This window comes from Topomyia yanbarensis, chromosome 2 (assembly GCF_030247195.1).
Source record: "Topomyia yanbarensis strain Yona2022 chromosome 2, ASM3024719v1, whole genome shotgun sequence".
Taxonomy (NCBI): domain Eukaryota; kingdom Metazoa; phylum Arthropoda; class Insecta; order Diptera; family Culicidae; genus Topomyia; species Topomyia yanbarensis.
Genome location: NC_080671.1, coordinates 236,436,015 through 236,453,218, shown reverse-complemented (window position 1 = coordinate 236,453,218; position 17,204 = coordinate 236,436,015).

Below are 17,204 nucleotides of genomic sequence, written 5' to 3'. Positions count from 1 at the left end.
TACTCATCACCCTGTAATTCCGGAACCGGAAGTCAGATCCATTAGAAATTCAATAGCAGCCTATGGGAACGTTGCACCTTTCATTTGGGACTAAGTTTGTAAAAATCGGTTCATCCATCTCTGAGAAAAGTGAGTGAGATTGTGTTCGCGTACACACACACACAGACGCACATACACACACACACATACACACACACACAGACATTTGCCGAACTCGACGAACTGAATCGAATGGTATATGTCACTCGGCCCTCCGGGCCTCCGTTAAAAAGTCGGTTTTCAGAGCAATTGTAATACCTTTCTATTGAGAAAGGCAAAAAGGTGTGAAATCGGCAAAGTCCCAAAAAGTCGATTTTTATAAAAAAAAATTTTTCGAGATAACATAAAATCTCGACGTTTCATGCATTTCAAAGATGTTTGGCATCAAAAATACGAATTCGATTTCTGAAATTTCATGAGGTTTAGTCTATATTTCCAGAACCATATAAGCGACCCGTACGAAATTTTATAGACATCTATGGGGATATTATAGCTATCATTTGGGACTAAGTTTGTGAAAATCGGCCAAACCATTTCCGGGAAACTGATGTGAGTTCATAAATTTTGAAAGATGGCCGCTTTTCCCGGGCACTTCCGGAACCGTCTATGGTGGTCAATGTAGTCAACGAAAGTTTGGATGGCCGTCGGTGACCTACAACAGCAAATTTAAGTTGTTTGAGAGACATTTTAGCGAAATTTTTACCTTTTTTGCTTTCATCGGAGTATCGGTTTGAATCACAATTTGCTATGTGATCGCACGCCACAACCTGTAACTCCGGAACCGGAAGTCGGATCGGGATGAAATTAAATAGCCATTTACGGGGACGCAATACCTTTCATTTGAGGCCAAGTTTAGTCGAATTGGTCTAGCCATCTCCGAGAAACCGATGTGATTGTTATTCTGAATTTAGATACTTCCGCCGGGGCTTCCGGAACTGAGGATGGTGGCCAATGTGGCCAAATAGACTTTGAATGGATGTTAGTGACCTAGTACTACAAATCGAAGCAGTTGTGGTCATATTTTGGAAAAAATTTCACCTTTATACATTCATTGCAGAATTTATTAAAATCGACATTTTCTGCGTGTTCGTACTTATCACCCTGTAATTCCGGAACCGGAAGTCGGATCCATTAGAAATTCAATAGCAGCCTATGGGAACGTTGCACCTTTCATTTGAGACTAAGTCTGTCAAAATCGGTTCAGCCATCTCTGAGAAAAATGAGTGACATTTTTGGTCACATACACACACACATACACACACATACATACATACATACATACATACATACATACATACATACATACATACATACATACATACACACATACATACACACAGATATTTTGCGATCTCGGCGAACTGAGTCGAATGTTATATGGGCCGGGCCTCGGTTAGAAAGTCGGTTTTTGGAGCAATTGCGTAACCTTTCTACATGAGAAAGGCAAAAGAATAGTATTTAATTAGCTTAATCAGCATGAGTTCAATGTTATCTTCATGTGATTATATTTTGAAATGTTGGTGGAATGGGTTTAAAAGTGGAGGGAATGGGGGGTTAGTAGAGTGGGAGTGGAGGATGCGTCAGAAATCCTTCATCTTATTTTGGTATACGGGGTGGATGAAGGAAATGCGGGCGTGAGGGTGGTCCAAGGGGACGGTAGTGATGAAGGAGGGAGACGTAAGGGCAAGGCGGGGGGGGGGAGGTGCTCTGATGCAATACTCAGCTGCATATTTTGCCTTCCATTTGAGACTTGGTTTGAGAAAATCGGTTCAGTCATCACCGAAGAACCAATGTGACTTTATTTGTGGAATATGCCCGGAATTCCGGACTTCCGGAATCGTCGATAGTGGACAATATATTCAAAGAATGTTTGATTGGCAATCAGTGATCTAGATCTGCGATTAGAAGTAATTTGGTGACCATTTCAATAGTTTTTAGCCTCTGACGTATTACGATTGTACCGATTTATATGGGAAATTCCAGTGTATCCTTACTAACACCCCTGTAACTCCGGAAGCAAGAGTCAGAACAGAATGAAATTCAGCAGCAGTCAATGGTATTACTGTATCTTTCATTTGAAATCAAGTTTGTAAAAATCGGTAGAGAATTCATTGGGGAATGGGTGTGATATTAGCTTAGGAACTTGGCGGGTTCCCCGGGGGCGTCATGAACTGTCATAGGTGGCCAATGTGGTCAAAGCTGCTTTGATTGATCATTAGTGATCCAGACCCGCAAACTAGAGTAATGTTACATCAATTTTAATATGTTTTACATCATTTGAACATCATGGTGGTACCAGTTTGTATGGGAATTTGCTGGGTGACCGCACTCTTCAACCTGTAACTCCGGAACCGGAAGTCGGATCAACTAAAAATTCAATAGCAGCTTATGGGAGCGTTATACCTTTCATATGAAACTAAGTTTGCGAAAATCGGTTCAGCCATCTCTGAGAAAATTGTGTGAGTTTAAATGACACACACACACATACACACACACAAACATACATACATACACACACAGACATTTGCCGATCTCGACGAACTGAATCGAATGGTGTATGACACTCGGCCCTCCGGGCCTCCGTTAAAAAGTCGATTTTTACAGTGATTGCATAGCCTTTCTCTATATGAGAAAGGCAAAACATTTAGATATGACTGTTTTTTTATTTGCAGCCTCACACTCGCTTATTGGATTAAATAAATTTTGTGCGCTTCTGCTTTTCATTATTTAGAGTCCTACTCGCTCTACATTTATATATATATATATATATATATATATATATATATATATATATATATATATATATATATATATATATATATATATATATATATATATATATATATATATATATATATATATATATATATATATATATATATATATATATATATATATATATATATATATATATATATATATATATATATATATATATATATATATATATATATATTTATATATATTGGATTCTCAAAGGCCCCCCCTCTCATATTGTGACAAATGTCAAAGTAAGCTCAGATGCCAAATTTCACAGCATTTGGACAATTTTAGAAAGGTATTGCAATTGCTCTGAAAACCGACTTTTTAACGGAGGCCCGGTGGGCCGAGTGACATATACCATTCGATTCAGTTCGTCGAGTTCGGCAAATGTCTGTGTGTGCGTATGTATGTGTGTGTATGTATGTGTGTGTATGTGCGTCTGTGTGTGTACGCGAACACAATCTCACTCACTTTTCTCAGAGATGGATGAACCGATTTTTACAAACTTAGTCCCAAATGAAAGGTGCAACGTTCCCATAGGCTGCTATTGAATTTCTAATGGATCCGGCTTCCGGTTCCGGAATTACAGGGTGATGAGTACGATCACGCAGAAAATGTCGATTTTAAGAAATTCTGCAATGAATGTATAATGGTGAAAATTTTTCCAAAATGTGACCACAACTGCTTCAATTTGTAGTACTAGGTCATTAACAGCCATTCAAAGTCTCTTTGGTCACATTGGCCACCATCATCGGTTCCGGAAGCCCCGGCGGAAGTATCCAAATTCAGACTAACAGTCACATCGGTTTCTCGGAGATGGCTAGACCGAATCAACCAAACTTAGTCTCAAATGAAAGATGTTGCGTCCCCGTAAATGGCTATTAAATTTTATCTCCAACCGACTTCCGGTTCCGGAGTTACGGGTTGTGGCGTGCGATCACATAGCAAATTGTGATTCAAACCGATACTCCGATGGAAGCAAAAAAGGTAAAAATTTCGCTAAAATGTCTCTCAAATAACTTAACTTTGCAGTTCTAGGTCACCGACGGCCAAACAAACTTTCGTTGACTACATTGACCACCATAGACGGTTCCGGAAGTGCCCGGGAAAAGCGGCCATCTTTCAAAATTTTCACAAACTTAGTCCCAAATGATAGCTATAGTCTATAAAATTTCGTACGGATCGCTTATATGGGTCCAGAAATATAGACTAAATTGTCCGGTCACATATGAAATTCCCATATAAGGCGGAACTCAATTTTTTTTTCCAAAGGGGGGACCCCATGAAATTTCAGAAATCGAATTCGTATTTTTGATGCCAAACATCTTTAAAATGCATGAAACGTCGAGATTTTATGTTATCTCGAAAAAATTTTTTTTATAAAAATCGACTTTTTGAGACTTTGCCGATTTCGCACCTTTTTTCAGTTCAATATTTCCGTGGCTGTTTTTTCTTTTTCAAAATTTTAGAACTCGAATAATGATTTATTTTCCTGTATATAGTGGTCATGTGATGTATAATAATAAAATGTAATATATGCATTTAAAAGTTTTTAATGAATATAAACAACGCACACATTCTCGTGATTCATGATTGAGAAAGGCACAATTGCACCGCTAGGTGGATTAAAATAGGTTTTTTCATTATTTGTCCTAATCCAGGAATGAAACTTTTCTCGTGTGATCCCTAAGTATATTTTACACTAAAAGTAGTAAATTAAATAAGAATTTTGTTATTAAATGGAGTTAATATGTGCGATTTTATGATAAAAATGTGAAATCGACACTATATGTCAGATAATTTTATGTTCCTGGAATTTACCGGTAACGAATCTATTTTTGTTATAATCCTAAGGATTTTCCACATTCAACAAGGTATAGTTTATGAAAATTGAGTGAAGAATAATAGAGATATATTCACGAGAAAATTATGAAGTTTAATATGAATGACAAAAGGCCATTTAACCCCAACTTCTCGTATTCGGCCAAAGGTCAAAAGGGCTCCGATCGATTTTTGAGATTTTTTCACATTAGAAAAACTAGAAAATATGTATGATTTGCATCACGGAGCAGAAAAATCATTAAAAATAGGAGATTTTGGGGCCAAAATGACCCAGTACCCCACTTTCCCGTATTTTTCTGGAAACAAAAATTTCTCCATTCAAATAATAAGATTATTTCCTTTCAAAAGAGGTATGAATTGTAATTTTCTGATTGCTACTTCAAAAGTTATAGCATTTAATATATTTTTCCTCCATATTTTCCCATAGCACCAATTTCAAAAAATTTCAAGCGAATTGGGGGGGGGGGTCTAAAATTGTCCAAATGCTGTGAAATTTGGCATCTGAGCTTACTTTGACATTTGTCACAATATGAGAGGGGGGGCCTTTGAGAATTCAAAATTTTTTTTTGCGATGCCCTAATATATATATATATATATATATATATATATATATATATATATATATATATATATATATATATATATATATATATATATATATATATATATATATATATATATATATATATATATATATATATATATATATATATATATATATATATATATATATATATATATATATATATATATATATATATATATATATGTATATATATATTAGGGCATCGCAAAAAAAAATTTTGAATTCTCAAAGGCCCCACCTCTCATATTGTGACAAATGTCAAAGTAAGCTCAGATGCCAAATTTCACAGCATTTGGACAATTTTAGACCCCCCCCCCAATTCGCTTGAAATTTTTTGAAATTGGTGCCATGGGAAAATATGGAGGAAAAATATATTAAATGCTATAACTTTTGAAGTAGCAATCAGAAAATTACAATTCATACCTCTTTTGAAAGGAAATAATCTTATTATTTGAATGGAGAAATTTTTGTTTCCAGAAAAATACGGGAAAGTGGGGTACTGGGTCATTTTGGCCCCAAAATCTCCTATTTTTAATGATTTTTCTGCTCCGTGATGCAAATCATACATATTTTCTAGTTTTTCTAATGTGAAAAAATCTCAAAAATCGATCGGAGCCCTTTTGACCTTTGGCCGAATACGAGAAGTTGGGGTTAAATGACCTTTTGTCATTCATATTAAACTTCATAATTATCTCTATTATTCTTCACTCAATTTTCATAAACTATACCTTGTTGAATGTGGAAAATCCTTAGGATTATAACAAAAATAGATTCGTTACCGGTAAATTCCAGGAACATAAAATTATCTGACATATAGTGTCGATTTCACATTTTTATCATAAAATCGCACATATTAACTCCATTTAACAACAAAATTCTTATTTAATTTACTACTTTTAGTGTAAAATATACTTAGGGATCACACGAGAAAAGTTTCATTCCTGGATTAGGACAAATAATGAAAAAACCTATTTTAATCCACCTAGCGGTGCAATTGTGCCTTTCTCAATCATGAATCACGAGAATGTGTGCGTTGTTTATATTCATTAAAAACTTTTAAATGCATATATTACATTTTATTATTATACATCACATGACCACTATATACAGGAAAATAAATCATTATTCGAGTTCTAAAATTTTGAAAAAGAAAAAACAGCCACGGAAATATTGAACTGAAAAAAGGTGCGAAATCGGTAAAGTCTCAAAAAGTCGATTTTTATAAAAAAAATTTTTTTCGAGATAACATAAAATCTCGACGTTTCATGCATTTTAAAGATGTTTGGCATCAAAAATACGAATTCGATTTCTGAAATTTCATGGGGTCCCCCCTTTGGAAAAAAAATGAGTTCCGCCTTATATGGGAATTTCATATGTGACCGGACAATTTAGTCTATATTTCTGGACCCATATAAGCGATCCGTACGAAATTTTATAGACTATAGCTATCATTTGGGACTAAGTTTGTGAAAATCGGCCCAACCATTTCAGGGAAACTGATGTGAGTTCGTAAATTTTGAAAGATGGCCGCTTTTTCCGGGCACTTCCGGAACCGTCTATGGTGGTCAATGTAGTCAACGAAAGTTTGTTTGGCCGTCGGTGACCTAGAACTGCAAAGTTAAGTTATTTGAGAGACATTTTAGCGAAATTTTTACCTTTTTTGCTTCCATCGGAGTATCGGTTTGAATCACAATTTGCTATGTGATCGCACGCCACAACCCGTAACTCCGGAACCGGAAGTCGGTTGGAGATGAAATTTAATAGCCATTTACGGGGACGCAACATCTTTCATTTGAGACTAAGTTTGGTTGATTCGGTCTAGCCATCTCGGAGAAACCGATGTGACTGTTAGTCTGAATTTGGATACTTCCGCCGGGGCTTCCGGAACCGATGATGGTGGCCAATGTGACCAAAGAGACTTTGAATGGCTGTTAATGACCTAGTACTACAAATTGAAGCAGTTGTGGTCACATTTTGGAAAAATTTTCACCATTATACATTCATTGCAGAATTTCTTAAAATCGACATTTTCTGCGTGATCGTACTCACCACCCTGTAATTCCGGAACCGGAAGTCGGATCCATTAGAAATTCAATAGCAGCCTATGGGAACGTTGCACCTTTCATTTGGGACTAAGTTTGTAAAAATCGGTTCATCCATCTCTGAGAAAAGTGAGTGAGATTGTGTTCGCGTACACACACAGACGCACATACACACATACATACACACACATACATACACACACAGACATTTGCCGAACTCGACGAACTGAATCGAATGGTATATGTCACTCGGCCCTCCGGGCCTCCGTTAAAAAGTCGGTTTTCAGAGCAATTGCAATACCTTTCTATTGAGAAAGGCAAAAAGGTGCGAAATCGGCAGTCTCAAAAAGTCGATTTTTATAAAAAAAATTTTTTTCGAGATAACATAAAATCTCGACGTTTCATGCATTTTAAAGATGTTTGGCATCAAAAATACGAATTCGATTTCTGAAATTTCATGGGGTCCCCCCTTTGAAAAAAAATTTGAGTTCCGGCTTATATGGGAATTTCATGTGTGACCGGACCGTTCAGTCTATATTTCCGGAACCATACAAGCGATCCGTGCGAGATTTTACAGACATCTGTGGGGATAATATAGCTATCATTTGGGACTAAGTTTGTGAAAATCGGCCCAACCATTTCCGAGAAACTGGTATGAGTTTGCTAGTTATGAAAGATGGCCGCTTTTCCCGGGCACTTCCGGAACCGTCTATGGTGGTCAATGTAGTCAACGAAAGTTTGTTTGGCCGTCGGTGACCTAGAACTGCAAAGTTAAGTTATTTGAGAGACATTTTAGCGAAATTTTTACCTCTTTTGCTTCCATCGGAATATCGGTTTGAATTACAATTTGCTATGTGATCGCACGCCACAACCCGTAACTCCGGAACCGGAAGTCGGTTGGAGATAAAATTTAATAGCCATTTACGGGGACGCAACATCTTTCATTTGAGACTAAGTTTGGTTGATTCGGTCTAGCCATCTCCGAGAAACCGATGTGACTGTTAGTCTGAATTTGGATACTTCCGCCGGGGCTTCCGGAACCGATGATGGTGGCCAATGTGACCAAAGAGACTTTGAATGGCTGTTAATGACCTAGTACTACAAATTGAAGCAGTTGTGGTCACATTTTGGAAAAATTTTCACCATTATACATTCATTGCAGAATTTCTTAAAATCGACATTTTCTGCGTGATCGTACTCATCACCCTGTAATTCCGGAACCGGAAGTCGGATCCATTAGAAATTCAATAGCAGCCTATGGGAACGTTGCACCTTTCATTTGGGACTAAGTTTGTAAAAATCGGTTCATCCATCTCTGAGAAAAGTGAGTGAGATTGTGTTCGCGTACACACACAGACGCACATACACACATACATACATACACACACATACATACACACACAGACATTTGTCGAACTCGACGAACTAAATCGAATGGTATATGTCACTCGGCCCTCCGGGCCTCCATTAAAAAGTCGGTTTTCAGAGCAATTGCAATACCTTTCTGAGCAATTGCAATACCTGAGAAAGGCAAAAAGGTGCGAAATCGGCAAAGTCCCAAAAAGTCGATTTCTATAAAAAAAATTTTTCGAGATAACATAAAATCTCGACGTTTCATGCATTTTAAAGATGTTTGGCATCAAAAATACGAATTCGATTTCTGAAATTTCATGGGGTCCCCCCTTTGAAAAAAAAAATTGAGTTCTGGCTTATATGGGAATTTCATGTGTGACCGGACCATTCAGTCTATATTTCCTGAACCATACAAGCGGTCCGTGCGAAATATTACAGACATCTGTGGGGATAATATAGCTATCATTTGGGACTAAGTTTGTGAAAATCGGCCCAACCATTTCCGAGAAACTGGTATGAGTTTGCTAGTTATGAAAGATGGCCGCTTTTCCCGGGCACTTCCGGAACCGTCTATGGTGGTCAATGTAGTCAACGAAAGTTTGTTTGGCCGTCGGTGACCTAGAACTGCAAAGTTAAGTTATTTGAGAGACATTTTAGCGAAATTTTTACCTCTTTTGCTTCCATCGGAATATCGGTTTGAATTACAATTTGCTATGTGATCGCACGCCACAACCCGTAACTCCGGAACCGGAAGTCGGTTGGAGATAAAATTTAATAGCCATTTACGGGGACGCAACATCTTTCATTTGAGACTAAGTTTGGTTGATTCGGTCTAGCCATCTCCGAGAAACCGATGTGACTGTTAGTCTGAATTTGGATACTTCCGCCGGGGCTTCCGGAACCGATGATGGTGGCCAATGTGACCAAAGAGACTTTGAATGGCTGTTAATGACCTAGTACTACAAATTGAAGCAGTTGTGGTCACATTTTGGAAAAATTTTCACCATTATACATTCATTGCAGAATTTCTTAAAATCGACATTTTCTGCGTGATCGTACTCATCACCCTGTAATTCCGGAACCGGAAGTCGGATCCATTAGAAATTCAATAGCAGCCTATGGGAACGTTGCACCTTTCATTTGGGACTAAGTTTGTAAAAATCGGTTCATCCATCTCTGAGAAAAGTGAGTGAGATTGTGTTCGCGTACACACACACACAGACGCACATACACACATACATACACACACACATACATACACACACAGACATTTGCCGAACTCGACGAACTGAATCGAATGGTATATGTCACTCGGCCGTCCGGGCCTCCGTTAAAAAGTCGGTTTTCAGAGCAATTGCAATACCTTTTCTATTGAGAAAGGCAAAATGAGATTTGTAGAGTAAATATCAAAAAGTTTGATGTTTCTGAATTTTACCTTTAACGTTTTTATTTTTGTTTTATTCCTCAGAATTTTACACGATCAACAAGTTACATTTTATGAAAATTGATTGCAGAATAATAAAGATATATGCATGTGAAAATGATAAAATTCAATATGAATGACAAAAAGCCCTATAACCCCAACTTGTCGTATTCGGACTAAGGTCAAAAGGGTTCCGTTCGATTTCTGAGATTTTTTCACATTAGAAAAACTACAAAATATGTATGATTTGCATCACGGAGCAGAAAAATCATTAAAAATATGGGATTTTGGGGCCAAAATGACCCAGTACCCCACTTTTCCGTATTTTCCTAGAAACAAAAATTTCTCCATTCAAATAATAAGATTATTTCCTTTCAAAAGAGATATGAATTGTAATTTTCTGATTGCTACTTCAAAAGTTATAGCATTTAATGTATTTTCCTCCATTTTTTCCCATTGCACCAATTTCAAAAAATTTCAAGTGAAGTGGGCGGGGGTCTAAAATTATCCAAATGCTGTGAAATTTGGCTTCTGAGCTTACTTTGACATTTGTCACGATATGGGGGCCTTCGAGTATTAAAAAAAATTTTTTTTTGCAATGCCCTTATATATATATATATATATATATATATATATATATATATATATATATATATATATATATATATATATATATATATATATATATATATATATATATATATATATATATATATATATATATATATATATATATATATATATATATATATATATATATATATATATATATATATATATATATATATATATATATATATATATATATATATACACTGCTGGTCAATAAAATAGGTGTGAGATAAAAATACATGAAATTTTGAGTTTTCTCTAAAAATATTTTTATATTCAAATATTTTATAGTTAGGCACAGTCGTAAATCTGAAAAAGAACACTTTTATTTGTAAATTAAATGTTATGCTTAATCGTAACTCTTTCTTTTCCATGAAATCCAAAAAAGTACCTGGTCAATGAAATAGGTGTATTGTAATCTATTGCATTAAAATTTTTCAAATCCAATGATTTTAAGACTTCAACATTTTTAACAATTAGTAACCTGTGTAAGCTCCCTTATTCAACCAAATTTCATCCATTTGTCTTGGCATTGAGTCATTCAAACGCTGATAAATTTCCGTTGGTATAGGGTAGCATTCCTTTTAAGCTGCTTCCCACAAACGATCCTTATTTGTGAAATTTCGATCGAATAACTTCTTTTTAAGCACATTCCGTAAATTTTCTACGGGATTGATGACAGGATATTGGCATGGTCCGAAATTATAGTCATTTTATTATCCCGAAGTCATTCCTTTACATACTTCGATGTATGTTTTTGGTCAATATCCTGCTGAAACTGTCATGTAAAGGCACGTTATCTTTGGCATAGGACTGCATGACATCCTTTAGGATGTCCATCCTTTAGCCTTGCATTCGAATCTTGCCATTATAGTGGCGTAGCGAAGAATAGGACCTGCACCATTCCACGAAAAGCAAGCCCCAAACCTCATTGTTCTCGCCTCCGTGCTTTACCATATTTTGCGTGTGTCGCAGATCAAACTGTTTGCACTTTGGACGTTTAACGTTTCGTTGTGCATCGGAGGAAAACAGGTTTACCTTTGATTCGTCCCTCCGAAGGATATGTCGCCATTTTTTTTATTCCTTCTGAACCAGGCCCATTAACGCTGTTGAAAAGCTAAGTGCATTTTTCTTTAAAGGCTTTGGCTTCGAAATAGTGGAACCTTCTTAGCAATTCTTTCTGGAAGATTGGAATTTTACGGCCTACAGCGAACTGTTCTCGGACCTACCACTTTTCCAATTTGTGCTGAATTAGTCTTGGATGACGCGAATGGATCAGATTTCGCTAAAATTGCAATACGATGGTCAGCTGCTGTAGATGTTTCCTTGGGTTTTTTGTGTGTTTCCTTTTTTCAAAGGTTTTAAGGCATTTGTAACGAAGTTTTCGGAACGCCGCAGTGTATTCGCGATTTATTTATACGTCTTATCTTCTTGAACAAAATTTCTTAGCAAAACTCGTTCCACTTGAGTACAGTGAGATGCTCGACCCATTCTATAACAAATCTTGGACTTATTCAATATTTAAATGCATTCATTAACACGCAGAATTCAAACTTCACCAAATAAAACGTATATTGGAATTATGTAAAATAATAACACGTTAATATATTTCACACACCTATTATATTGACCATACCAAAAAACCTGCGGTAGTCTTGTTTTGCATCTTGACAAAGATTGCAAATATAATCATCGCCAACAACCCACTAATAACTTGACAGATCCCAAGGCTTCTGTGTGCAGAAGGTGTGATTGAGACTGCTGCAACTTGGTATGCGTAATTGAGAGAAAAACAAAATAATCTATCACACACCTATTTTATTGGCCAGCAGTGTATATATATATATATATATATATATATATATATATATATATATATATATATATATATATATATATATATATATATATATATATATATATATATATATATATATATATATATATATATATATATATATATATATATATATATATATATATATATATATATATATATATATATATATATATATATATATATATATATATATATATATATATATATATATATATATATATATATATATATAATATATATATATATATATATATATATATATATATATATATATATATATATATATATATATATATATATATATGTTTCGTCTCATATTGGCTACATGATGTAGAGACCTACTCGCTCTACATCCAGCTTTGTCTCGAATATTAATATATTTTTATAGTTTCATCTCAATTTATATTAATACACATGGTGCACTGTTCTACGAAAATCCTTGATTTAACAGAAGCAACCTAAGCTCTTGGTTTTTGTTATGTGCAGATTTGTCAAAGGAGCTGTTACCTCACTGAACACATCACTGAAGTGGCGGTAATAGCCGCACATACCGAGGAAACGACGAAGTTAAGTCCGTCCTGATTCAACAAATAACCAAGAAATTTTAGTTCGGGAACTCCAAAACGGGATTTTTCCAAATTGATGGTCAGGTTGGCTCTTGCTAGACAATCGGCCTTCGCTTTGAGTAGCTGTATGTGATGCTCGAACGTTTTGCTTGCCACGATGATGTCATCTAGGTAGACGAAAACGTAAGGTTCCCATTTACCTCGTCCTAGAACCTGGTCCATCAGTCACGCCAGAGCAGCGGGGCTGTTGACGAGACCAAATGGTAGACGAGTAAATTGGAACATACCCCTGCCACGAGCACTGAAAGCGGTATATTTGCGACTATCCTTGGCCAGGGGTACCTGGAGAAAGGCCTCCTTCAAGTCTATGATGGACAGGTGCTTCGCCTTGGGTAAGCCGCCCAATATTCGCCCAGGGTGGGACAGAGGGTATGCATCCCGTACAGTACGCTTATTGAGAGGCCTAGCGTCTAGACAAAGGCGAATTGAGTCGTCTGGTTTCGTGGCAGGCACAATATTAAGCGACCAATCCGAATCAGACTCCTCGATAATTCCCATAGATCGCCAACGTGAGTATCGACTCACGCGGTACTTCATCTTCTTCGTCGTCTTCCGATTCCTGACCTGAGTTCAACAGAGCACAGCTTTGTATCTCAGGAGAAATCCCGAAGGCGCGCCAAAAGTCCATACCTAGAATGGAATTGACGGTCAGATGATCTACTACAAAGGTGCATAGGACCTTCGTCAAATTTTGAAAAGTATACGGGAGATACACTTGTCCAATGATTGGTAAGGGTTGACCGTTTACGGAACGTAGTTTGAATGGTCGTTCCAACCTTTTCAAAAAACTTTTCGAAAACTTTCGGTATAGCTTTTTAGTTATAGTGGTGGCGTTACTACCACTGTCGAGCAGGACTTTGAAGGATTTGCCGTACACTGCGGCAATTGCAAATGGACGGTTATCGAACGGGCCGTCAAGGATGATGGTTTCGACAGACAACGAATTATCATAGTCCTCATCACAAGCCGGTCGAAAACTGTCGTAAATCTGGAGATTAATTTTAAGTTGTTCTTTGGAGCGCTGCTTTACTGCCAACTGCGACTTCAGTTGGTTCTGATCCCGTAAGGCAGTAAGGGCAACGAGAGACATCAAATCCTTTAAACCCACACACTATACAGAAGACCCGCTTCGGTTTCCGGTATTCCTCATATTCGTGACCTATGTCTCCACAATTGTAGTAGACTCCAAGCGCGGGACGATGATGCTTTTCCACCAAATTATAGGTTTCTGCGGTGGTTCGATCGTATTTTAATTGTTTCCCTCGAAATTCTTGCCGTCCTGATTCCCTTGCTGTTTCTTTCTCTGGTTGTCAGGAGGCTTGCTTGAATCAAGACCTGCCGGTTTGGCATTCTTGTTCCAAAACGTTTTGGATATTGCGTTGCCGTTATTCTGTATTGGTTTGGTTTATTTTGTTTTTGTTTGTTTTGAAGTGGATTGCACTAGTTTACAAAATAAAAATAAAAATCTGAACTTCAATATTCGAACACCATTTCTAATGTAAAATTGCGTGCTGAATCCGAAAATGAGGTCCAAAAAATTGTAGCGGGCCAAATGGCACGGTACCGGTTTTCGTCTACCAAAACGCTCCTCAGGATGTTTTAAACGAGTAGCTTTAGCGCCACCCCCGAAGAGGACCACTCGTCAGGTTAGAATTGCCCAGCATGAAACCTAACCTCAGGGCAGGTTATAGAAATTGATCCCGAAATGGCGCAAAGGAACGGTAAGTAAACACATAATGTGAAAAGATGCACTCCGTTTTGCGTATAGATGGAGCCACTACTATATTTAGCAAAGACGCAAGAGAAATGATCGTTATACCAACTCGAAAGCTCATGCACTAAAAACGATCAGTTATCATCACAGGCAGAACTCAGTCGAACACTCTTTCCCTCTCGCTTTGTAGGTAGTAGTGGGGACTAATTCCCGATAGCCCATCGGAGTAAAACAAACACAACGAAATTCAAATCTACGGAAACGACGCGAAACGTGAGAAATCCTCTCGAACCAAATTCACTACACGGGAAAGCTAATCAACATAAAAAATACAAACATTTCAGGTAACACTAACAGGAAAACATTTTATTGGACGGATTGAAGTACGGCATTTATTCTTATCCTAGGTTTTATTAATTAATATATTTACATGTTTCCGGTTCTTTCCCTCTCTTTCTAGCTTTCCCCTTTTCTTTCTACCTAAGTGCGGTCAAAATTTCTGCTAGCGGGTAAAGCTGCGCTGAGCAGTACAAATGCGCGCTCGGCTTTAGCTTTCGAGCGGCAAAGAAAGCTTTCGAAGGTTTGAGTGTTGTGTGTGTATGGATCTACGTGCACGTATCAGCGATCTATTTTTACTCACATGTGTTATTTCTGGAGCAGCGTCGATCTAGCAGAGCTGCATCTCAGCTGGGTGCCGACTGGTATTGCGGCTTCGGCACCGACTTCCTATCGCAACACTATTTAGCGATGGCGACGAACGGAGTCTACAATGGCGTCGCAATGATGACGCTATTTAGGTCTTTGCTTACCGGGTGTTGAATTCGGCCAACTTTCCGACGATGAAGATGGCCGTCGCTCTAACGAAGAGCGTTGATGATTTTGCTGCTTCCTTCCGACCTTTTGCCAAAAGCGTCGGGTACTTTCGAAGCCGGAACGTGGGTCAGCAGGGTGGCAAACGATTCGGGCGGTGTGCCGAGCGTGTGCGTCGCCAAACTTTCAATAAAAGAAAATCTCCAAATCCAAACTTTCAATAAAAGAAAAGAAGCCGTCGATCGGCTATTCGACGCTTTGAAGCTTTTTATCACACAACTCAATTATTAATTCTTACCTTCTTTTCACACACAAGTTCGCACGAAATGTAGCGAATTCAAATTTGTATTTCTGACCGCACAATTCACTGACCGCACTAGCTATACCTATCGGAAAGGAACTTTTTTAATAAATTTAATCCTAAAAAAACTTCTCACATTTTCAATAAACTACCTTTTTAAACACACCGCGGTGCTAAAAAAAGAACTTCACACTGCTGCCTCTTCCACGATCAGGATCGAAATGGACGAGTTGCAGTTCTGTAGATCCTCAGATAGGTGTCAAGTGATTCGAGTATTCGTAGTCGGAAGTACATATTTTTACAAATACTACTCTTTCGACAACCACTTCTCTCGCTTGAATTTTAAGAATACTCTTTCCTCTTAACACATTCGTATCTATCCATTTCATTCTACTGCGCATTTGGGTTTCGGTGAGACGGAATATTTTTTGAAAGTTCTTCCGAAATAGGCTAAAATTGCTTGCAAGGGAATATTTGTACACAAGCGTCTGCATGTTTCTTGATGTGATGCGTTTTGGCATAGTGAGCGTAGTGAACGAATAATGACAAAAATTACGAAAAAGGTGAACATGCTACAAAATTTACAGTAGAATAGTTTTCGAGTTACAGTGAAAAAATGAATTTTACCTTTAAAATTAAAAATACATTCAGTAAAATCCAAATATCTTCGGCTGTAGTGCATCGAAGTGAAATATTATTATGTTGAATTAAAGGTAATTGAATGCACTTTCGATCGTTAGAAAATTTTGTTTTAAAGCGACTACTGGTTCTGACATTATTTACGAATCTATTGAACTTTTTCTTCATTTTTCGTCATTTTTTTAAAGTAAAATGAGTGTGCGATCAATATTTTCGGCAAGATAAAGCAATCCTAAAAATTATATTTTATGAGTAATTAAAGCCTGCTAATAACAAATGAAAATAAGCACTTGTTAGTTTAAATCCGATGAAAATTGCGAAAGTCATTCAATATTTTGTGAAATGCAATTTTTTTGTTTCTCTGGGTCAACTTATTTAATATATGAGGGACTTTCTGTCAGAATTCTGTTAAACATGTAAATGGAAGAATTTTGAAAAAATTTAATGTGGAGTAATATTCGAACTCGTTTATCCAAATGATTAAAGACTTCTGATAACAATAATTTCAGGCTCAATGAAATTGAGTATATTGGTATATGCAATACTGCGTGTAATATTTACAAGTGTATTACATAAAATAACACTCTTATCATACAAAATTCGTTGTAAACTAA